General features: G+C 29.3%; 1 long non-coding RNA gene across 21 annotated transcripts; it reads right to left on the reverse strand.

Moving 5' to 3' along the window:
• Positions 1-7,989: 7,989 nt before the first annotated feature.
• On the reverse strand, positions 7,990-12,619 carry LOC131595482 (uncharacterized). Of its 21 annotated transcripts, none has more exons than XR_009281890.1 (9): positions 12,365-12,619; positions 12,177-12,230; positions 11,684-11,918; positions 11,464-11,556; positions 11,118-11,304; positions 10,514-11,014; positions 10,323-10,396; positions 10,148-10,209; positions 8,427-10,049 (listed from the first exon to the last, which is right to left on the reverse strand). It is a non-coding gene; the product is annotated as an uncharacterized LOC131595482 (long non-coding RNA). The 21 variants fall into 21 exon arrangements; XR_009281888.1 differs by having other exon boundaries at positions 11,464-11,575; XR_009281880.1 differs by adding an exon at positions 7,990-8,325 and having other exon boundaries at positions 8,603-10,049; positions 11,118-11,918.
• Between the last annotated feature and the right edge of the window lie 7,841 nt (positions 12,620-20,460).

A 20,460-nucleotide genomic window follows, 5' to 3' on the forward strand; every position in this document is an offset into this window, starting at 1 on the left:
ACCGAATATGAAAAGAGAAAGAAAATATATATATTTTTTTTATGAAATTATAATATTCGAAAATGATGTGATTTTTGTTTTTTGGTTTGAAAAATAAAAAATGATGTGATATAAAAGGAATAATAATAGAGAAATGCTAAGAGAACTCTCTTTTCAACACTCTCTCAAATACTCACTCTCTTATTGGTTGAAATATGTGTGGGTCCTACCACTTTATGTGGGACCTATTTTTAAAGTGAGGGATCCACACATGTTTCAACCAATAAGAAAGTGGATGTTTGAGAAAGTGTTAAAAAGAGAGTGTCGCTAGCACTCCTCGTAATAATATTATTTGGGGCAAGGTTACGAGGATGCGTATTTGCCACTCAATTTTCTCTATCCTTTAAACTTTTAATTGTCAATGTACAATGTATATTAGATATAATAAAAATAAAAATTAAATATAATTAATATCAATAATATAAATAATTATAATTTAAAATAAATATTTTTTAATTTATTTTGTAATTTTTTTGACCAAACAATATTTTTTAATTAAAAATAATAAAAGTGATTTTGATAAGATATTAAGTAGAAGAGAGGTTGAAACTCATGAGTGTCTTATCTGTTGTAAATAAATGTCAATTGTTTAATTAATTGATGATAATCATAAGATATGTAATTCAAAACTTTAAAATAATAAAATTATGTCCAAAGTAAATAAAAAATAATAATGTTTAAATAAAACAAAACAAAGAAATTGAAAGACTAAGTGGAAAATTTGAGAAAAAAAGAAATTGAAAGATTTTATAATATTATTATAATATAAGAACATAATATGCTCTGAATAAGACATTTCTACTCTTTGATCTGCTTTTGCCACCTCATGCTTTTGAGATTATTTTGCGTTCAACAATTGCTTTTTTCAATTAAGTTTGTAAATTAATCCTAATGTAACCAAAAATATTTATTTTTGGTCTACTTCACTATGTAACACGTTACTTCTATGATTTTTAACACCCTACTTTTGCTATTTTTCATAAAACTTCATTTCTTCTCTCTTTCTCTATCTATCTTATTTTAAGCTTCAAGTTTTTTATCATTTGAGTTTTGGGTTTTCTTGTATAGATGCTTTTATTTTTTGGTTTTGAGATCTTACACTACAATGGGAAGTAAATGGAAGAAAGCAAAGGCGGCTCTTGGTCTTCGTCTCTGAAGGTTTGTTCCAAGAACATTAGACGATGATTTTCCTCCTTCCATGGTGGTTTCAGAGAGGTTGTCGCATGTTGTTATTCTCTTTCTGGCCAACTGGAAGAAGGTTCCTTCCGGCCAACTACTCTAGTGTTGGTGTCGTCTTTTGATGGTTTGAGACTTTTCAAAAGTAGCAGCAGATCGATTTGTGTTGTGTCTCTCTATCTTCCTCTATATGTTTCTCTCTTCAATTTAGTTTCAAATTTTTATAAGATTTATTTTTGTTTGTTTTCTAAAATCTTCAAGTTGTTTGAATATTCTAAATAGGAAACATTCATATGGTTTCTGCTTATAACTTTTTGTTATAAAAAGATTTTTTTTGTGAAGAAGAAATTGCTTGTTTTTCATGAAAAAGTTTATGGTGACTAAAATGCATACATTGATGCTTCTTTTTTTGAATCTCTATATGAATATGAGAGGATATGAAGGAAGAAGCGATGAAGATTCAGGAGGTAATGGATGAACAGAATGCATTCATTGATGCTTTTGTGGTGCATTTAGGGTTCAGTTTATATTTTTTGATTTTATGGATTTCGTTTATGCTTTTTAATTTTATGGGTTTTGATGTAGAATTGTGCTTTTTGAATCTTTCATTTTTTATGTTTAGGGTTTAGTTTATACTTTTTGTTTTATGGGTTTCGATGAAGAACCGTTTAAGGTGTCCAGGATGTAAATTTTTTATATATCGGTTATGCATTAAAAAAGCTCTTTGAGGATGATGTTGTTAAGTGTGATGAGTATGCACCTGGAGGTGAACTCTTTGAGAGGTTATGTAGTATTGGACGGTTTAGCGAAGACGAGGTTGATAACTCGATGGTTTTGATTTATGAATGTTTCGCTGCTCTGTGAATGTTTCCCTGCTCTGTGAATGTACCTTGTTTTGAGTTTGCTTTTTTGTTAAAGCTTAAAAATTATTTTTAATGTGTTTGTTTTAATGGTTTATGCATTTCTAAATGTGATTTTTACACTAAAATTTAATGTTCAACTCACTTTTGTAAGAATGTATCCAAATATAAATCACTTAATTTTAAGTAGAATTAGTTTTATCGAATCAATTCACAAAATTATTTTTTATCACCGCATAATCAAATATACGCAAGTCTTTAGAATTTGTGAAACAAGTTTACAGTCTTTTGTAAATTATTTTAATATGTATAAAGAATAAATCATGGTGTGAAGAATTTTCTTTCTCAATCTGTTAGTGACCATGAAGCTTTATTGTTGGAGTGTCCCTTTGGTGAAGAAAAGGTGAAGATAGCAATGCAGTGTGGGATTGGGATAGTTTTAAAATTTTAGATTTTGATGGCGTTAATTTCAACTTTTTGGAATTTTATAGTTGTCCTAAATATGATTTTATGACAGTTTAATACACCCTCCGGTCACATTTATAAGCAAAAAAAAATGGTTTTCACGATTATTAAGAAATTCAATTAAGTGTAGTTAACTTTTTAGATTTTGGAGAAAACATTGATTAAATTTACTATAATATCCTCTTTATTAAATTTAATGAAGTATTGGAAAATGAAATATAGGGGTATCTTAGGAATTACAGCATTAAATGATTTAGTAATAATTGATTTTTGCTTATAATAGTGACCAAGAATTAGACCATTTTTTTTGCTTATAATAGTGACCGGAGGGTGTATAACTTTCTTGATAATGGTGAATTACTTAAGGCATCTAATTGCAAGTTTGTAGCATTGATTTTGAAAATTGTGAGTTTTGAAATGCTTATATATTTTTGTTATATCTCTTTGGTGGAGTGTGCATATAAAGTTATGGCAAAGTGATTTTATAAACTCATTCAATTTTTTGTGAAAATTTTGATAAATTTTTAATGGTATTATTGTGGTAGATGAGGTAATGGACAAGGCAAAGAAGATGAAGAAGAAATGTGTTTTATTCAAAGTGAAATTTAAAAAATTATGTGATTCAACAAAGCTGGAATACTGGGAAGCTATTATGATGAAAATGATATTTCTAGCAAAATCGAGGAAATAAATTATGAAATGCATTAGTTCAGCTTTTGTCCCAATTTTTGTTACTGGAAGTTCTAATTTGAAAGGAAAAGAGGTTGATTTTGATGGAGAAAAGTTAGGCTAGTGTTAGACTTATTAATATAAATATTTATTTTTCGAGCTTATATACGGTTTGAAAGTTAATTTTCTTAAGGGTTAACTAGTTCTTATCAATGTATCTCATTCATGGTTGGATGAGACTTTTGTGGTGCTTAATTGTAAAACTAAGCTGTCACCTTTTATATATTCCGACCTTTTAATAAGGGGGCAATCCAAAATGTTTATATTTCTGAAATCATCTATTTTATAGAATAATAAATAGGTTCTTTTGATAAAAGTGTAAAAGTTTATCCATGAAAGGTTATCTTGTGTTACTTAAATTTGATTTGTCATCTCTTTCATAATAAATATGATTTAAATGTGTGTAGACTGTGCGAATTTAATCTTATGTTATTAAGTAAATAATGGTGGATGTTACGAGTGAGTCAAGAGGGGTTGCGGTTCAAGATTTAAACTAATAATAAGTACATGTTTGGTTTGACTTTTGCATGGGTCAAAAGCAATTCTAGAGGTGTAGAATTGATTTTGGGTGATTTTGATATGTTTGGTTAGGCAAAAGTAGAATTGATTCTACTTGAAGCTAGAATTTGTAGCTTTTGTCTCCATAATTGATTATGGATGATTTTTATACTGAAATTTATTGTTCAATTCACTTTTACATAAATGTATCTAAACATAAATCGATTATGCTAAACTTAATTATGATAAAATCAATTATATCAAACTCAATTATATCAGTTATGTTCACCGTCAATCCAAACACACCCTAAATATGGTATGGAGAATGTTCTAGTTGTGTTGTGGAGAATAAGGCAATTATTAGGTGGAAGATGGATATCACGTAGTTAGGGGACGGTTTAGTTATTAAGACTCGTTTAATGATTTTGTTTTGTGGTTGGTTAGTAATAGGTAAAATACATTTGTTTTGGTGTGATCTTTGGTTGAAAGGGTGTTGCTTAGTGAGCAATTTAGTAGGCGTTTTAGTCTAGTTATAGATAAAAATGTGTAAGTGGCCGAGATATGTAGGTTGTGGTGGGAAATGAATTGTGGTTGGAAGAGGTGGAGGCGAGACCTTTTTTGCGTGGCAGTAATAAGAAGATTTAGTTGGATAGTGTATTGTTTTTTTTACAAAAGGTTTTATTTTCCAGGATAATGTTCTTAACTATGGATATGGAGATGTAAAAATAGTCAATATTTCGTCAAACATATATATTAGTTGCTGACTCATAACGCGGTTGATAAGCGATGGTCTTTTTCATAACTAGTTTGGCATAAAGTAGCTCCTTTAAATGTATATATTTACTTGATGTTTACTAAAAGCATGCTTCAAACAAGAGAATATGACTCAATGTGACAATATTATTTTTGGACAGATTGTATAATATTAGTGGTTTTGAGAAGGTTAAGAGTGCTCAACCTATTTTTGTTCAATGCAATTCTTATTATTCTAGAAAGTTGGGAAGGAACCTTAAAGTGGTAACATATATCTTATGTGTTATATAATTCAGTTCCTTTAAATACCACACGAGTTCAATTATCTTTTTCACGTAAAAGAAAGTTTTGTGTTATTTTTCAAGTGCTTTGAGATGCTAAAAGTATACTTCAAAGAAGATATAAGTAGACTCAATGTGATAGTATTATTTTTTAATAAATCGTTTATGTTAGTGATTTTGAAAAGGACAAGACTGTTCAACATATTTTTGTTAAATGTAATTGATTAATTTAAAAGGCGTGAGAACAAATTTTAAAGTAATATTACCTCTATTCTTTTTTATAAGAGACATGTCACTTTTTAAGTTCATTGAATAACCAATGTATTTGGTCTATTTATAGACTAGATACATTGATTATTCAGTGAACCTAAAAAATGAATTGTCTCTTATAAAAAGGAACGAAGATAGTATTATATATCTTGTGTGTTATCCAATCTAATTTCTTTGCATACACATAAGTTCAACGGTTTTTTTCACGTCAAAATAGTTGTGTGTTACTCCCTCTGGTCTCATTTATAAGCAAAAATTTAATTTTTAGATTCATTCAACAATCAATGTATTTAGTCTATTATTAGACTAAATACATTGATTGTTGAATGAATCTAAAAATTAAATGTTTGCTTATAATTGAGATCGGAGGGAGTATCTTTTAAACGCATTGGGGGACATGTTTATAAATATTTAAAAAAGGAAAGTGATTATTAGTAAGAAAGTATGAAAGCAAGAAGAGCAAAAATTAAATCTCAATCATTCATTACTACCACTATCCCGTGATTCCTATTAAAAAGGAAATTACATTTAAAATAAATTTCAAATTATCCTCTAAAATAATGACAACTATGCATTCTTGTCTTTCTTGCTCAAATGATTCTTACTATATACTCCCTCTGGTCCCATTTATAAGAAAATATTCTCTTTCTAGATACATTGAATAAATAATGTATTTGGACAACATATTGTCCGAATACATTACTTATTTAATGTATCTAAAAAGAGAATCTTTTCTTATAAATGGGACCGGAGGTAGTAACATTACTCTTTAAAAAATAATGAAGTTTTTAGTTATGAAAAATCAATTGTATGGTACTATCTCCGTTCCTTTATATAAGAGATAATTTATTATTGTAGATTTATTGAATAATTAATATATATAGTCAATATACATATCAGATACATTGATTATTCAATTAATTTAAAAAATAAAATATCTATTATATAAAAGAACGGGTGTACTATTTATTTAACTGCATATAAATTATGTTGTGGTGGCGGCTAAAATTTAAAAATCTTTAAATTTAATGATTTGAATATGTGATGTCTTAACTTTTTGAACTAGCTTTTATTTTTGAAAAAAATAATACATTTGGATTGGTTTGGCTTTTAGCTCTTGGTGTCATATAATTATTGTTGATTTATATGCTTGACACACCTTACATTTATTATTCATCAGTAATTTTTTTTTGAATTTTTCTTACAAGATTTATATAACTAAAATGATAATTTATTTTGTTTTTTTTATTGAAACTCTAACATCCGTTTATTTTATATCTTCTATCTTTTCATATATAAATTCAGATTATTAACAACTAGTATATCCAAACAAATATATGTGGTGATTAGGTATTATTGAATGAGTATAACCATGAGATACTTTCATATCCAAGATGAAACATTTGACCACTTGTTTAAATAGTTCAAATTCCTTACCACTTAAATAATTTTCCATTTAAATACATTCATATAAAATAAAGCAAACAATAAATTTTAAGATAAAAATTTATATTTAAAATAAATAATTATAAATTTTAACTTCAGATACCTTCAATAATTATAAATAATTATAAATTTTAAGATAATAATTAGTATAATTTATATTTTTAAAGTTTAATGTATTTTTTATACTGAAATTTATTATTTAATTCACCAAACAAAAATCAATCCTGTTAAAACTATATTAAAATTAATTATACAAATTTATTATGTTAAAATCAATTATATCCAAACTCCTGAAACACACACTAAATCTCATAATTGCTTTTTTTTTTTTAACCTCATAGTCTATTTTGATAACTATATTTAACTGAGTGCCACTTTCTACTTGTAAATAAGAAAGGGTATACATATAGCATAAGAATGCCATATTGAGAAGAAACTAGTAACAAACCCGTGCGTTCGCACGGGTTTTGGTATGGGACGCGCATTTGTTTCAGATGTATATTTTTTAATAGAAAAATGTCTGATATATGTGAAAAAATAATAATTGAATATATAATTATAAACAAATATTTTGATGCACAAGTTCTCGTACGGGACAGACATTTGTTTTAGATGTAAATGTTTAACAGAAAAATGTCTGGTATTCGTGAAAAATTAATAATTGAATGTATAATTAATAAAAAAATAATTTGATGCATGAGTTCTGGTACATGACGCGCATTTGTTTCAGATGTATATTTTTTAATAGAAAAATGTCTGGTACCCGTGAAAAAATAATAATTGAATGTATAATTAATAAAAAAAATATTTTGATCAGTAATTTCATTTCCCGTTAATAATCAATATTTTGATCAATAACTTTATGTTCCCGTGTACAAATATTATTTTTATTTAGGTATCGTTATCAAAAATAACTGGATCAATAGTAAATTTACTATTTTCGCATATAAAAATATTTAAATTAATAATAAATTTTTTTCGTATTTATTTATTTATTTAAAAACATTGTATTATTCAAATATGATATTTTTTATGAGATAAAGAGAATAATAAAAAATTAATTACAATGAATAATTGAATAATAATAAACTTGTTCTTGATATTATTCAATTTTTAGTGAATGTAATTTTCTTAATTGACAATAATACTTAATAAATATTTATTAGAATATTTTTAAATGAGAGTCATTAAAAATAAAAATTCATTACATATTGGTGAGTATTTTAACTACTGAAATGCATGACTGGATTAAATGTATCAAAGATACAAGACAAATAGAGAATATAAGTATATCCATATATACTTGAATTGGTTTTTCATCAAGTAAGTTCAAATGGCCATTAAAAACATTCTGATGCAGAAGGACATATATATGAAAGACATTTATCTTAAATGAAAGTGGTGCAAAAGCAAATGATAAGTGAAAAAACAAAACTGCATATCATGCTTAGCTTTATCAGCTGATACGTGACTTATTAAAACGATGAGTAACAACATATGAAAAAAGTGGATGAAAAGTTAGTTACATACTTTCTATACTTAAAGTTATTGCTCATAGTTATGTAATATTTAGCATTTCTTCAAGGAAATATACTCTAATTTATATTGCGCTTCACATCCAAATTCATTCTCAAATCTAATAAGTATCACATTTGTTCATTCTGAGCTAGTTGAGCTTTCCTTATTTGATCAAACTTGTTATTCTAGGCGTGTTTAGGAATCGGAGTAGAGACCTAACAGCAGATTTTAAAGGTTGCAGTATCACTTCAAACCATTTCCTTCCCATTCAACTTGTCACCTGAACCTAACTGCATCCATCAACTTTTCTTGACACTCTTTGTTTGAATTAGTATTCCTTTTAAAAAACGTATCACTCAAAAGATTTATTAAGACAAAAAGGAGATTGAAATAAAGCAACTATAAATATTGTCACAATATTTCTCTGCAGTAATTTGTAAGCACACTTACAAAATACAATGGCTAAATTATTTCCAAGTCAAAGGCAGAAAGTAAGCATACTCACATTGTACCTTACTTTAAGATTTGAAACATAGTAATATTAAGAATGGAATAAAGGTTTCATACTTAGTAGTGGCCAGGCTGCATCCAGAAGGAGAGAAATAGGTTGATAGCATAGATCTTTTGTGAGCAAATGTCACCAAGGTTGTGTGTTTTGGCCCTCCAATACATCTCAAATCCCAAGTACATACAATTCCATCAAAGGAACTGTTAGCTACAATATTAGATCTGTGAGGAACTTGGTTTGGAGTAAAAGGTGTACCAAACTACAACATGTTGAAGGCCCAAACCACACAGGTTGTGCTACCAGAAGGAAACACAGTTGAAGATAATCGCCATTAGGAACACTGAAACCACAGATGAAGCACCCGTGACTGCAAAAAGAAACCATAAATCGGCGACATGCTGATAAAAGGATTAAATATTATATGTGCACTTCAACAATAAACCACGCTGACATGTGAGCTTCAACCGAACATTGATTGTGAGCTCGGCGAATTGAATCCAACATATCAGATATTCCGACATCCACATTTTAGCAACTATCAATCACACCTTAATTGTGTTGCATTGAAGAATTCCAACTAACTAAAAAATATCACATCGCCGCCGATTAGAATAAATCCACCGTAACCAACCTAAGCTGCAACCGGTACTGCAAAATTCACATAATCGGTACCGCCTATGAATCTTTGGCATCTAAATAGTATTCATAAGTACTTATCCAAATAGACCCTGAGTTGCTCTTGAAAACCAGCAATTCCATTACATGATTTTGCTAGTAGAGAAAGAACAGATTTGGCATCGAAAACATGAATGGTCCAATTTGGTGTTGCTGTCAAACGCGTAATCACTTCAGCTTATTGATGTAGCTGTCGAATACGGAATCACTTAACCTCTTTGATCTATAGTCTACTAATACTACATACTTTGTTTTAAATAATTGATCGGTACTGGTGTATAGTGATAAAGTATAAAGTTACGGAATCGCTTAACCTCTTTCAATGTATCAGCATAAATTTTGCTTGTATAAGACCCTGACTGCGCCGCTGATCCACAAAGAAAACATGCATTACTGAGTCAGTTTCAAACCATGAATCTCACACCTACAAAAAGCCTCAAAACCAATTTCAATTATCAGAGGGGGTATGCGATACAGCGACAAACAAAAACAATTGCATCATAGAAAAAAAAGCCATTACAGCATACTGTTTGAAACCATAACAACTAACTGAAAATAACATTCCAGCTCAGCACTAATTGTCAATAACATCTAATTCAAACTTTGTAAATTCACTTCTAAATCGTCTAAAAGTCATGGACTTTGTACATTAAGTCATGCATAACCTAATTCAAAATAGTCTTTCGATAAGTTAAATTAATGGATGAGAAACACTTATCTTTCGATGGTGGCGTCGACATAGTTCCAGCGTTGTGATTCTGATTTGCTGCAACAAATTTCAACGAAAGCCCTCTAAGTTCCATGTTATGAGGTTCTTTTGTAGATTTTCCTCTGCATTAGAGATAAAAGTTTGAGAAGTTCAACAACTCTTAATTGATGGCAAACCATTTACTAACAGAAATGCAAATAAATAAAATTCAATCACTTACATGCAAGCTACGAATTCTCCTTGTTAAGCTCATCTTTTAGCTGACCATAACAATGGACCATTCTATCATTAGAGTACACGAAAATATAACTTCCACCATCAGAGACATAAGCCTTAAACTACTATAGCATGGAAAAAATTCATTAAAGTGAAAAGATTGGAGTCAATGGACTCACAGTTATTTCACAAAGCAAGGACACATAATCATTTAATTTTTCAACAATATTCATCCTTTCTTTTTGAGAATCTCCTGCATAATTTCATCAAACACTTGGTTGGAATACTTGAAACTTGAATAAATTAATAGTAAACTAAAATACTCTGGTATTAAATTGATCTGGGCGAGATTGAATTGCAGTAGACATACCCAATATTGATTGCAGTTTCCATTTTATCCCCTGTCAATACCCAAATCTTTAGACCGACTTGAGCAAGTTTATCAATGCATTATGGCACCTAAGAAGGAAAAACATGGAACATGATAAAATTATAAGAAATCAGCACACCAACACTATATATAGATACAAACACAATTGTCTTGGAGTACTCTTCTCCTCTTTTTTACCAAGAAACAACTCTAAAACCAATTAAGAAAATAAAACCAACAAACTGAAAACCTGTTATATGACCACATATATTGATGATGTGTTAATAATGACACAAACACACGTTAGACACCAAAAACATCTTTAATCCCAACTAAAAGCATTGAATCATTGAAGGGTCTGCTTTTTATCGTGGAAGCAATGTATTATTTTTCGTCTCAGTGTTGCATATTACTCATACTTCCCCGTCTCAGAGTTCTTCAACAGTCTTATAAGCACCATAGGTCTCATTAACCAAAAGGCACCCTTATAATTAGCTTATCCTGCACATGTAAGTGTCAGTTCCTTGCGTTAGTTCCGATAACGATGAAGTAAGTAGTCCTAGTGATAGTTCTAAGCTATAGATAATGTGGTAGAAAAGCTAACCTTAGTAATTGGAAAAAAAACTTCCAGTGGGTCGTGTGATAGGTTCAGAGGCCATGTTCCTTGAGCGGGATAACTTGTTGATTGGGCAAACCTTTTAGCTTTCTTTAAGGAAACTGAAAATGAAAGTGAAGTACTTGTTGCCGTTGACAAATTCAGTGCAAGTATTGTTGAAGGATTTTTTGGTGGCCTAGCATGATATATTAAAAGGAGTTGTTTGATTCCATTGTGAATATTGAAGACAACATAGAAGACAATAATTAGAGAAACTTAATAGTATATATAGTTTTTCTATAAATAAAGTGTTACTACATCACCGAACCAAGCATAAATCATAAAATGTTGTTACATTGCAGAGGTAATTAGTAGTTCATTGATGGAAATTGCTGCATCCACTTTATCAAAGCTATCAACTAATATGTTAACATGCATCTCTTTGTAACTGTAATGGACAATAGTACCTGGTTTTAAAAAATTAGAATTTCATACAGTGTGATCTTAATCAAAACATAGAGATTGCTGACTCCAAATCATCAAATGAAGATTTGATACCAACAAAATGGTTTTACCTTCTCTAATCGCTTTTGATTATCTCTTCCAGGCCCATATATTAGACCAATGAATTTGTATCCAGTATATTCGTGGACTTGGAAAAATTTCATACAGTGATTTATCTTAGTAAACATGAATAAGATTCAGACAGTGATTTATTCCACCTCATGAGGTTTTCCCCGTCCATTTCACTTCACCATAAAGCTTTTCATATTTATCTGCTAGAGTACCCGGTGAACATGTAACATGATACTGAAAGTGAAAATAGGAAATCTCAGTAAGCATAACTAATATTACATAAATAGTAAAAAGAAGTTGGTACGCGCATACGCAACACACTCGTCGCCGTAAATCCGTAACAAAACATAAATTGAAAATGTCAAACAAAAATCATTTCGAGTCGAACCGAATATGCCACAATACTAAAACAAATCATTCCCAAGCAAAATCTCCAAACAGTTTAAAACAATTAGACCCAGATCTAAAATATAAAAATGAAGTTTTTCTTACCTAATCTCCCCCTTTTCACTTGAGCCAACACCATTAAACTTGGAACTACAAAAACTAAATCAAAATCAAAATTATTAAATCAACTAAAAAAACCTAACCACAAAATCAAAACCCTAACTTTATGAGAAAATTAAGCAAAAACAAAAGATAGGTAAAGATGTAAAGATACATAAATATAGAAGGCTTACCGTATATATATGTTGATGAAATCTACAAACCCCAGACAAAAAACCGTGACGATGGTATTCCTTCGATGATAACCGAAAACAACTCTGAGGAATAGAAGAAGATGGAGAAGGAAGAAGAGAAGAAAGAAGGAATAAATGGAAGAGAAAAAGAAAGAAAAAGAGTAAGACATAGGTGGAAGAAGACGTAGGATGAAGAGAAAGAGAGAGGTAGAGAAATAGGACGAGAGAGAAAGACAAAACAAATGAAAAGTTGAGAAAAGGAAACAACATAGTTGTGTTTTCAAGAAAGATAATAACAATGACAAAAGATTTTGGTTCCAAAAAGATCAGATTGAGACGTTGAAGACAGATAACAAAAGCAAGAAGCAAAGAAATGCAAAGGAGGTAGCCACGTGGCTCTCTAACAAAGCAAAGGGGCAGTTAGGTCTTTTCCAGAGCATCTAACTTTCTTATATTGTAGATATTGTCCTACTTTTAACATTTGACGTCAATTCAAGACAGAACTTTATCCATTTGAAAATATATCCACATTAAAAAAAGTTATTTCCTGTCTTGCTGTTTCCAAATAATTTTTTGGCATGTGCGTCACATGAGTTCAACAAATCTTTAATTCATGGGAATATCTTGATTGCACCTATAAATATTAAATATCATGTTTTGTGTATGCCACGTGGGTATGAATGTTTATCACAATGTTCAATTAGAATATTGAACAAAATTGAATCAAAATATTAAGTAAAATGTCACCGGAATAAAACTCTTTTAATTAATCGAACCGAACTAAAATTATTAGTTTAGCATACCGACTTAAAATTTTGAAGCGTACTAAATAGTTAGAAGACAAATTTTTTCAAGTTGAACTAATTGCTAAATTAGCAAACCATAATATTTTTTTTCTTTTTTTTTATAAATTTTTTTAAAATTATTTAGCATTTTTTATTTTTTGTTTTGATTTGATTTCAATTTTGATTCAATTTATTTGTTATTTAATTCAGTCATATAACTCTTTGGGTAACACAGGTTCGGTTCACTAACCAAACATAATAATAGTTTAAGGTTTGTTTGTTTCATAGATACATATATTCCTGAAAATTTAAAGTTGGAAATAAAAATACCTATGTTTGTTAGAAGGGAATAAAAAATTGTTCCTAAGAAAAAACAGGAAAGAATTTTTGCCATGTTTAGTGGCTTTCTAATCCTCTCTTATAAGTGTGAAAATCTTTTATTTCCGGCGGTTACCACCAAAGTAGTAGTTACTTCCACTACTACATACTATTTTATTTATAATTATTATTTTTTATCTATAATTATAATATATTATTAATTAAAAATAATTTAAAAATAAAAGTTTTCTAGACTTTTTAAAATACTTCCCAAACACTTTTTTATAAAAACTTATTCCTTAGAATGTTATGCCTGAAAAAATAATTCCTGGAATTAATTTTTGATACCGTTAAACAAACGCCTCCTTAGTTATTTTAACTATGAAGAAGAGCCTCGCATTGACTTTGGCTAGGGTATGATGAAGACAAATACATCAACAAAAGAAGAAAAAGAAAACATCATTAATGATCAACAATGAAGAAAAAGATGAAGACAATGAACGATAAAGATAAAGGCAATAATCGATCATGACAATGTGACAAAGATCAATATTGAACAAAGTTAAGATTGTATTTATCTTTGATATATCATCATTCATCGCATGTATCACCTAAAAGCTCTGAAATTGTTATTCAAACTTAATCTAATTTTTTTTCAAAGCTAATGCATAAAAACCCATGGAAGCCTTATCTTAAAAAGTTGTTTTCAAATATAAAAAAAAAGGGTTTATTTTAGTGCTGCCAAGAAAGTGGTAATCGAATACCGCCTTCTTGTATTCGAATACTAGTGTCAATTTTTTAGAAATTTTGAGCGTTGTAAAATGGTATTCGGCTATCATAATGTGGTATTTGAATACCACCTAAACTAATGTGTTTTTTCATCAAACAAAATCATTGTTTTGAATGACAAAGTTTCATGGTATATTTTCTAACTTATATAATCATTCTAGAGGTTTTTAGAAGTGTATATAAAGCATCATACACTAGAAAACTAATTACCAACTTTCAAAATTAAATTAATAAGAATCAAATATTGCTTTCAAAGTATTCTTCATTTTTCAAATGGTTTGAAACTATATGAACTTGCATAAACCAAAAAAATAAAATTCATAAACCTAAATAAAATATGAGAAATTAAATAATATACTTTGAGTTTTGATTTTGAAAAAATAAAGTATAATTCCAAGATTGAATCTGACATTCAATAGCCTACTATATTATTCATTTTTCAACAAAGTCTAAGTGTTTGTATTCTTTTATCATAATGTGTTGGTGAAAAGTGTTTGTAAATAAAAAGTAGTGCATTTTTTGGTTTTTGTGAGGATCATCATATTGTTTGATGATTGTTAAAAAGATTTTTTGAGTCGGGGAGATTCAAATTCCATCATAGGGTATGGTGATTACGTATGTATTAAAAGGTTGTAAAGATGTCTTGGTGAAGAGTTGTGCAAGGATCTAAACATAATAGAATATCCTCTAAGGAGTAAAGTGATTAGATGTAACATCGGTTGATAAGGAGAACTAAAATAATTCTTGTTTAATTTATTTCCATGTCTTTAAAATTCAGCACTTTACTTTAATCTTAAAGTAGAATTCAATCACTTGTTTTCGGTAAAATATATTGCATAAAATCAAGAAAATCCAATAATACTAATCCACTCCCTCTTAGATTGCATCCCACAGTTATATTTTCTTTCAGAGCAAGAGTTAGGTAACTTGCTCCTAGATTCGGGATAAAATGACTTTCACAAAACCTTTCTCAGGAGAAGGCAATAACACCAACAGACCACCAAGTTTCATCGGTGGGTGTTATAAATTTTGGAATATTAGAATGCAAATATTTCTAGAATCACAAGGGGTGATAGTTTGGAAATTCCTGGAAAATGGTCCCTACATTCCTACTTTACTTCTTGAAGGTGTAAATCAACCAAAACCTGAAGATACATGGAATGGTGATGATAATATGAATGTGATATATGATAAGAAATCTAAAAACATAATAGCATCTTCCTTAGAGATGAATGAATTCTTTAGGATATCTAATTGTCAAACCTCTTAAGAAATATTGGAGATCACACACGAAGGTACGATCTAGACTAAACGCATACACACATTCTCTCTCTCTCTCTCTCTCTCTCTCTCTCTCTCTCTCTCTCTCTCTCTCTCTCTCTCTCTCTCTCTCTCTCTCTCTCTCTCTCTCTCTCTTCCTCCCTCTCCCTCCCCCCCTCTCTCTCTCTCTCTCTCTCTCTCTCAAGAATGTGAGATGTTTAGAATGTAACAGGAGAAAATATACTAAATTTGCAAAAGAGGTTCACTCATTTGACAAACCATTTAACCGTTTTTGGAAAATCCTTCACCAAAAATGAATTAAATTTAAAGGTACTTAGATATTTAACAAGGACATGACAACTAAAAATGACATCTATTTCGAAAAGAAAAGTTTATACAAGATAACATCACCGACATTGTTTTAAAAATTACAAGAACATGAATTATAACTTAAGCGATTGGAGAAGCATGAAGGATATGAGCATAAAGTTAGACCTCTTGTATTAAAGACTAAAGTCAATGATTATGATAGTGATCAAAAAGAAGAATCTCGATGTGATGGTGAAAAAGATGATGAAGATATAGAAGTACTTGCTAAGAAGTTTAAAAAATTCTTAAAAAGATACAAAAACAATAAAAATTGGTCAAAGAAAGAAGTTTAATGAAGAATCAACTTCAAGACAAAAGATCACTTGCTTTGAATATGGAAAACAATGACATATTAAGAGTGATTGTCCTTTTCTTCAAAAAAAAAAAAAAGAAGAAGAACAAATTCAATAACAAGAAGGATAAAAAGGGAAAATGAGCATATATCACTTGGGAAGACAATAATGTGAGTACAAATTGTGAAAATGAAGAACAAGTACATCTATCTTTTATGGTTTCACATCACTCGGATGATGATTGTAACGCCCGGAAAAATAATTATTTTCTTAATTTAGTCATTTGTGATGTTTATTGAAATTTTCGCGTTTTGGGACGATTTAGTCGGTATTAGTTCGGGATAGCGGATCGATATTTAATCGAAAATTTTAATATTTTTAGTATTAGAAATATTAATGAGTTAATATTTAGCGTTTTGGGAATTTTCTGGGTAATTAAGATTTGACCGGAAATATGAGATATTGAGTTATTAGAGGATTTTATCGGTATTTATTTTACTATTTTATTTGACTTTATTTGGTGTGTTAATTAATTAATTGATTGTTAGATGGTATAATAATTGATTATATTAATTAATTTGGTGTGTTAATTGATATATATATTAACTAACTTGGTGTGTATATTTGTGTCTATTTAATTATTGGTGTTATTTAATTTAGTAACTAAAATAGAAATAATATATAGAATATATAATATTGGGCTTATTTAGTGATGTTAGGAGTAAATAGGGGGTGATATATTTAGGCTCATATAGTATAACTTAGTAGAGGTTAGGATGAGGGAGTGACCTAGTTTCTATTCATTATTTCATTTTACACGGATAGAGAGAAAGAGAGAAGCTGAGAAAGAAAAAGAAGAAAGGAGAAAAAGAGAAATGGGAAGAAAAGAGGAGCTAGGGTTTGAAGGAGAAATTGAAGAGGTAAGGGGGAGAATCCTTACTATTATGAGTTAGTAAGATTGAGTCAATGGGTAGATAAACATGATTTAGGAATTTTGTTCTTCTAATTTAGATTTTTGACATGTTAGGTTTTGTTGAGAAATCATGAAATTGTTGTTAGGAACATGTTTTGATGATAGTAATTGGTACATTGTTGAAATTGATAGATGACTAATAATCACCTATTAACATATATGTATATTGTAGGAAATATTGTTTTTGCTGGATAGAACAATGGATAGAACAATCTGATAGATATAATATCAAATTGATATATACAGTAGCGGCATCAGCATGTTTTTAGATGACCATTGACATCACAGAAAGGCTCACATTCTAAGTTACTACATGTCTTTAGTATAATAATAATAATAATAATGATTGTTACAAGTTGGTATAGTCACTACATATGTTTTAAGAGTAAAACAAATTGGTTGGCTACTGGTAGAACGCTTAGACAGACAACATAATTAATGCTATATAATTTAAATAGACCTGTTTGACCGGATAGCAAAATTAGGCGGTATAATTAGTTATCCGGAATTTAATGAAAATTTACGTGGTAGCTAAGTTTAATTAGTAGATTAACATGGTGGTATTAATTTGTTGAAAATGTGATATTTACGGACCGACCGAAATAGTGTGAATTTGAATATCTTTTATATTAAATATTGGTTTTAGAATAGAAAATGAATTAGAACCTTGGAACTAATGTAGTAGTGTAATTATTAATTAGTTGATTTAATTAATGATTGAATTAATTTCAATGAGTTTAATGGATTGGAATAAATTTGGAATTAGATCAATTATTCGGTTTTGTCGAAAAAATACGGTATCTTGAGAATTTGACTGTAATCGTATTTTTTGCTAAATACTAATGAATTGATACTTGGTTTGGAAGTATATTCTTATATTTTGTTGGCAATATGAATTAACATGAGATAGTATGACTTACTAGTGTTAATTGTATTTTGTGAATCATAATTGAATATTGTTTATATTATGTGGATTGATATCAATGTGTTTTGAATGTTGTGTACAATTTGATATATAATTCATAGAGTTGAATTATTATGGATATGCGGTAAGTTAAGATTGATGAGATAATCTTAATTGCATAGTTGGTTGGTAATTGTACATTCATTCATGACATAGTCGGCTTTATTGTGGAAGCGGTGAAACTGTGGGTTCACATGGTAATAGACGGTGATCCTTGAATGGAAATAGACGTAGAATACGTTGATCCTTAATTGGAAACATACGTGGTGGCTTTGATCTTGTCCGGATCGGAAGCGTGGCTTGGATTCTAGATATTGAATCGGAAAGCGGTGAAACGTTGAGTTCACATTGCGGTACCACATGCATAGCGTCACATATCTTACATTGAGTCACATTAGAGTTATGCGGTAATTGAAAATGTGAAATTGATGTAGTTGTGATATGTGTATGAGTTTGATAATTGAAATGGGTGATGTTTTGATACATACTTGTTAAATGTGTGAATATGTAATAATTATGGTTATGTGCATAATTGGAAATATAGTATTGAAATTGGAATAATATACTCTTTGTACTTGTCGAATGCTTAATATATGTGAATATATTGATTAGTATTATTTTACGTGATTAGGCATGGTGTAATAAATTCCTATAATTGTTGATTTTAACCATTGTATCTTATTATACTTTCTTCATAATGATTCGTATTCTCACCCTTCTGTTTTAATGTTGCCCTCGTTTGGGGACATGCAGGTTCTGGAGTTTAGTAGCTCGTGCGCGATCTAGCCGGAGTTTTCTTCCGTGTTTGTTGGAGATTAGGTAGTGAGTCGATGCTCTGGTCATGTAACACTGGGTAGACTAGTCGTGTTGAACTCATGTTTCTATTTGGTTATGTATTATGTTTATGACTTGAGAACTTGTTATTCGGCTACTTGTTGTTTGAGAGACTTTCAAGCCAAATATTCTGATTATGATTTATTTTATGTTGAGATGATTATTGAGATATGATCATGGTATGGAACATGAATCATTTTATGAAATACATGAGTATTTTAATATTTTCCGCTGTGAATGCATATTCTGTATGAATTGTGATTAAATGTTTAGGTGTTATTTAAAATGACCAGGTGTATTGTATATTGTAGATAAATGTTGTCGGTTTTTAAAAGCTATTAGTTTTTGAAAACGTCGATGTGATGCCCTTTTGGAATTATACGCAGGCTTATTCTCTGATTCTATGCTTATTTATTTTGGGGTATAAAAGGGGTGTTACAATGATGATGACGAGGTTAGTAATTTTGACTCAAGTGATAAACCTTCTTATGATGAACTACAATATGCCTTTAATAATTTGCATGATGAATATCTAAATCTTTCTAGATTATGTGCTAAACAAAATAAAATGATTTCATCTCTAGAAATTAAATCTAATACCATGCAAGTAGAATTGGACAAAGTTAAAACAATTTCATCATGTAATAAATGTATATCCCTTGAATAAAATATTGTTGAATTAAATCATGTGATATGCGATTGCGAAAAAAAGGAAAAAATAAATTGAATAATGTTCTAAGTAATCAAAGATATGCTAATGTTAAAAGTGGTCTAGGATATTATCAATTTGAAATTTTTAGTGAAATAAAAAAATACTATCTTTGTCAAATCTAGCAATGCTTGGCATAATGTTCAACTTAGAAAAAGCATATAACAAGAATCATTTCTACGATCATAAAAAGAAAATTTCTAACATGACACATACTTGTTTTTATTATAATTGTAAGGGCTATATCCCTAATACATGCTATATGAGAAGATTTGGTGTACCAAGTAGAAAATATGTGTGAATTGAGAAAAAAACTAATCCAAAAATATCCGAAGAGTTTTGGGTACCTAAAAAGAAATATTGATTTACTTTTGGAGACCAAATGCTAATATTGTAATATAAAAAAATACTTGTTCAATACACAATGATAACATTTGATATGGTAAGGTAAAATTTCATTTTGAAGATAAATTGAAAATTTTGACACATGGATAAAAACACACGAAAGTCTTGCCTTACAAAGTTGTTTTTAAGTGTAAAAAGATGATTTCAGTGTTGTTAGAAAAATGACATTCAAATACCACCTTCTTGTATTCGAATACTATTGTCACTATTTTGAAAATTTTGAATCTTGTAAAATGGTTAAAAAAAAGAAGCTACCTCAATGTGGTGTTTGAATACCACCTAAACAGTGTGTTTTTTTAATCAAACAAAAGCATTGTTTTGAATTACAAAGTTTCATGGAACATTTTCTAATTTATGCATTCATTCTAGAGGTTTCTAGAAGTGTATATAAAGCACC

Source organism: Vicia villosa, linkage group LG4 (genome assembly GCF_029867415.1).
Source record: "Vicia villosa cultivar HV-30 ecotype Madison, WI linkage group LG4, Vvil1.0, whole genome shotgun sequence".
Classification (NCBI taxonomy): Eukaryota; Viridiplantae; Streptophyta; class Magnoliopsida; order Fabales; family Fabaceae; genus Vicia; species Vicia villosa.